This window comes from Poecilia latipinna, unplaced genomic scaffold (assembly GCF_001443285.1).
Source record: "Poecilia latipinna isolate Pla-1442-1.1 unplaced genomic scaffold, P_latipinna-1.0 Scaffold3608, whole genome shotgun sequence".
Lineage (NCBI taxonomy): Eukaryota > Metazoa > Chordata > Actinopteri > Cyprinodontiformes > Poeciliidae > Poecilia > Poecilia latipinna.
In genome coordinates this window covers 33,429-38,816 of record NW_015116224.1, presented here as the reverse complement: position 1 = coordinate 38,816, position 5,388 = coordinate 33,429, and the positions used below count along the sequence as shown (strand labels likewise).

Sequence of the window (5,388 nt, the reverse complement as noted above, 5' to 3'; positions counted from 1 at the left end):
ACATGATCACAGAACTGCCAAAACATATGTACAAAAATCCTCAATAAAACATAAAATATTAGAAAATCAGACACCAGACAAAGTGAATCACAGCAACGTCAGCAGCCGGTGTAACACTGAACTGATGCTGTGAAGCTACTAGTAGCAGGAGCGGAGCTGTGCCAAAAGCTACAAACACTGAACAGAAGGAGAGCTGCCATTGATACAGTTGCAGCCAGGCATGATTTAATGTTACACAATATAGTTTTAGGAAGTTGCTCAAAGTCTAAACTGGTACGTTGTGATTGTAAGGTGTAAAGTTTATCTTCGACCAAACGCCCCCCCAAAGGAATCCCAGCACCCCCCTTTTGTAAAAATTTCCGCCAGCTTCCCGTCTTGTCTCCTTTCCTTTGCCCAGCGCCACCTGTTTTTAATTCCTTTCTCAAGTAAACGTGTTTCTTTACCAGGTGAGACAAACTCCATCTTCTTTCATATCGCATTTGATTGGCTGCTGCGGCGCAGGAAATATGGCGGCCATCTTGGAGCGGTCGAACCCCCTACTTTTCTCAACCAAAACAGCAGAAGATGCCTCAGCACTGAGGGATATTGTTGTTTGGATCGATGGACTATTAATGTGAGGGCTTGACAGATAACATTTCACAAGTAAGATGGACATATTATTGTGTATATATTGTCCTTAGAATATTTCCTTACCTTATTTATGTCCACCAACGAGATACCAGCTAATATTAGCTATAGTGCTTGGTGTAATACTGGTTCAGCCCCGCTATGAAGGCTAACTGAGATTCCGTAAATCTAAAAAAAAATAATTATTCTCTAACATTGACTTAGATTATCTGACACAAGAGCCTACATTAGAAATGAAACAATGTGACATATATTATAAAACTTATATTATGTGTTATAACATTCACCAGCAAAGTTTACACAGGTGGCAAAGACTATTATTTATATGTAATTCTTTCACTCTTTCAAAAGTAAGATAGCTCCCAAATCTTCCGTTTTTGTTTTGAAGGTTTCATAAAGACAAGATGTGAGGAAGAAGTGTCATGTCGGATTAAAATTTTTTCACCCACATGCAGAACACAACTGAGAACACCGGTGTTTATTGTGTGTGGTTTATTGAAAAGAAACAAAACAGGAAGCTGACAGGTAATATGAGGGTCCTGGATCTCTCTCATGGCTCACACCAGAAATCTGAGCACAGGAGGACAGGGAGGGTTAGTTCAGGTTCCGTTTGGGATTTTCAGAAAACGGAGTAGGTGGACCTTATGTGGTTTTGGAGCGGGTCCGAGCCGGGAGGGGGGAAAGGGCATTTGGGGAGTCCAGGGCTTGACAGAAGGAAGTGGACGGCTGGAGAGGCGGCGTCAGAGGGCGGACAGGCAAACGGGGATTCCACTGCTAGGCGCACAGGCAATCTCGGATCTCTGAGGGAGAGGCACAAAAAGGTTCACTGAGAAATTCTCTAGGCAAGGTCAGAACAGAGGTGAAAACTCTGGGGCCTGAAGTACCGAACATAGGTGATACTCTGGCAGCGAAGTGACGGCGACTCCCTCCTAATATAGGAGCTGACGAGATTGACATCAGGTGCGTTGGAACCGGAGCTGAAGGCCAACCCTCCAGGCAAAAGCCTCAGGATGCCCTCTGGTGGACAAAAAGTGAGAGCAACCCCACCATCCCAAAACCCTGGATCCCCACAAGAAGTGGGAAATATCTTTAAAGAGAGACGGATTCACTGCAGCACGGATGAATCTCGCGTCGGATTTTGGACTCAATCTCAGCTGCTGAATCACTCTGAAGCTGGAAATCCTTGGCTGGAAAACAGCTGACAGATAATTTATATTATCTGTCAGCTTTATGTTAATCATTTATTTGTGTTTGTATTTTTATATAAATATGTATTGATATTACTAAATAATTTATTAAATAAATTATGAACGGCTGTGTGCTTTGTAAAGTGCTCATCATACATCGATATCAGAATATTCCATTCCTATTCTATTATTATAGCCATTAAGCATATTTTAAATATGATGAACTATGTATTAAAAACATACTTAAAAAATACAATTGTTTGTAAATGTAGCTTTTATAGATGTTTGAATATGGTTTCCAGTAACAAAGTGTGTTATGATCGATTAAATCCGCTGATACGTCATTGTGCCTGCTAAACACATAACGCTGAGTGGAGTGGTGGACCGCTCCAAGATGGCCGCCTTAAATCTCGTCAGCAACAATAGATGAGAGCGGTGCATGAGGCGTCTATTCTTATATTATGTCTATGGTGTTTACTGCCTATAAGGCAGGCACGTGCAGAGGGGTGGGGGATAGGGGGGTTTGAGCACCTGTCCCTTTTGCTCCTTGCCCCCAAGTGCCTTTTTGGTCAATTTTTTTTTTTTTTTTTGGTATTATTTCCTAAGCCCTCTTCTGACACATAATGACATGTACTAAAATTATTTTTTGTTAGGCTTTTTTTTGTACAACATAATAAGCCCTCCAGTCACCTTGTTACCTTTGACCTTTTGCCGGTCACGCATGACGCAATTGGCTCTCACACAGTGAGATAAGGCGGCTAACTGGAGCTCAACGTAGCGAACGTTCCAGATTACTGAACAGGTTTTGGTGAATTAAAAAAAAATGTTTTTGATGTAAAAAGTGGAGTAGACTTGCTACTTGTCAGATGACGGAAAACGTTGAACGTTGTATAATTTCTGCTTCAGCACTTTACACTAATTACACTAGGTTTGAATATTGCAATACTTTTCTATAACAAAATAGACCTGCAGAAAGAAATTACTAATAAAATATCTTACATATGCATAGTTGTAGGGTCTATATAAAGATTTTCCTTAGCTTTGATTTTATATCTCACAATTTTGTAATTTATCATTGTTTATTAAACTCTGAAAGCTGTGTGGCTTTGTTAATATTCTGTCCTAGAGTGCGGTTAGATGTACCCTTTTTCTTTTTTTTTCTTTTTTTTTGAGCACCTGCCCCTTTAGTGGTTTCTGCATGGCCCTGCTGTAAGGTAAGCAGCAGCTCCGCTAGCCCGATGTAAAATAAACATTACATTACTATACTGTTGGTTCAGATTGCCAGTTAAGCACAAATTACATTTTCTATCTGGTGATGTTTGATTGTTTTGTAAAAAAGAAAACGGTTGAATGCTGAGTGTGCCTGTAAGGTGGATGAAATAAACGTGCCAAGGTCTCCCCACAACTAAGATCCTTGTGTCCAATTCCTCTTTTCTGCATGGAGCTCATCCCATCTTCACACACAAAATAAAACACAATGCAGAGTCCATAGGGTGTCTTCCACCAGCTGCAGATCCAAAGAGGGACAGCCTGGGTTACATCACCATTCGCTCAATGCACCTCTGAAAGCATGACTACAAGTTATTCCTGCAGTTCATGTAGAGCTGCGCAACCAGAGCTAACCAGAGTGGTGTTTAAAGTCCTACCTTGATCAAAAACTCTGGAAAGAATCATAATTCCTCACAGGGCGTGGATGTAAATATACATACAGGTCAGGTCAGCCTGTGTCCAGTTTGAGTGAAAGGAGGCGCGTGGGATCCGCGCTAAGGTAAATTTAATCAAGCTAATGCAGCACGCGAGGCAACGCGCAGAGGCGCCAGCAGTGTGATTGGTCCGGCTTTAAATGCATAAACTTTAAACCTATCTTCTAACATATCTTTTAGGAATAAATCTGCTCCGTCGGTGAAGCACTCAGAGCAACAGAGGCGCTAGCAATCCGGCTTACAAAAAGAAAGAAGGAAAGAAAGAAAAAAGTTTTTGTTTTTATTTTCCTAAAAATATAAACAAGAAAGGCTTAGCCTGGCGGTGGCGCTAGTAAAGGATGGCGGGCTGCCAGGCCTATTATACACTGGGGGAAACCCTGAAATCCAAGCATTTAAAAAAAGTTATTACTTTTTACAATCCATGTTATAAAGTCATATTGATGTCCAATCATTCCCCCATCTTGCATTAGTTTTCTAAAACATAGCTGATTTACATTTTTCAACAAATATATTTGTTTTCATGTTTTCATTTTTTATATTCCAAACGGTCATTTAAGATTCCCCCCACCCCCCAGTTATGTATCTTTTTAACATCTGTCATTTATTTAATTTCTTTTTTTAATTTTCACTAAAACATTTTCTCTAACTGTACATATCCATACATCTTAATTTTGCATGTTCAAAACCTTTTGTCAGATGTCTTTATTCATTCGCCTTTTGGACCAAGCATCTGGATTTAGGAGCATATCGTTTAGTTAATCATCTATGTATTCGGATATCCGTCCTTATTATGGTGACTCTTTACCACCTCTGTGATCTGTCAGTGCTTCAGGTGTGTGAAACCAGGCCAGTGATGCCGCTGCAGGCGTTCGTCATCAGCTTTGTCTCTGCCTCCTTAAAAGGGTCCTGTCCCTTTAACCGCGTGCCGTGGCCGTACTGCTAATGCTCGCTCCGGGGGGTTTGTGCAGGACTCCCTCCCACTCCCAGCTGTGGAGCTATCACACAGCGGAGCGAGGCGAAGCTCCGGACAGCAGCAGGAGCCGCGGCTGTCGTGTCCACCCACCGCAGATCGGAACCCAAGTCTTTGTTAGCAGATGAGTTGCAGCGCAGGGTGATGAGATCTCGTCTGGATGTTAATTTCCAACGCGAAGAGCGCTTCATCCTTACGCTGCTGTGTGTTTACTTCCTGACGTAAGATCCTTCGCCAAAGCTGAAGTTTTCTGGAAGACTTAAAAATGCAGAAAAGGAATTTTATTGTATGGTTATTTGCTGCTCGGAACGAATTGTTCCAGGTGGAGACGCATCAGTAGTGTTTTCTAACTGCTTCCATCAAAATGTCTTGTCTTGTTTTGCCCACCTCCCCCGGCTTCAACCCACACCGCTCAGCATGTTCTGACAGCCCGTAGGTAATCGTTATCTCCAGACTCCGGGGTTACAGGTAGGGCTACCTGAGACGACCCGCCTCACTGCTGATCCCCGCGGATCAGCTCCGGGAAAGCGGCAGCCTGTGTGGAGCTCAGCGCGCTCCCATCCTCATGGGTCCCGCTGGATGTAAACCTCTGCCCGCCTGGGCCAGGTCAACATCTGGGTTGTGGAAAATATATCTGGGATTACTGGTGCTGCTTCATCTGGTGCTCCACGCCGGGACTTCGTCGACCCCCTGCGTTAAGAGCTGTTTTTCAGGGAAGTGCATCAACGGGAGCTGCGTGTGTGACCATGGCTGGGTCGGGGATCAGTGTCAGCACTGCCAGGGAAGATTCAAGTAAGTCCCGATGCCTCACTTAGTAGACTTTAAAAGTTCTGCTTTCATCCATATTTCTTTCATCCATGTTTTTTGACGCATGTCCAGCAGGCTGGACATGCGTCAAAAA

General features: G+C 42.9%; 1 long non-coding RNA gene across 1 annotated transcript in view; it reads right to left on the bottom strand.

The window, feature by feature from the left end:
* Window positions 1-3,790: 3,790 nt before the first annotated feature.
* The window catches only part of LOC106941324 (uncharacterized), a 19,276-nt gene continuing 17,678 nt past the window's right edge, over window positions 3,791-5,388 (bottom strand). The window contains exon 3 of the long non-coding RNA XR_001423332.1: window positions 3,791-3,894. This is a non-coding gene — a long non-coding RNA (uncharacterized LOC106941324). The remainder of the gene's footprint in view (window positions 3,895-5,388) is intronic.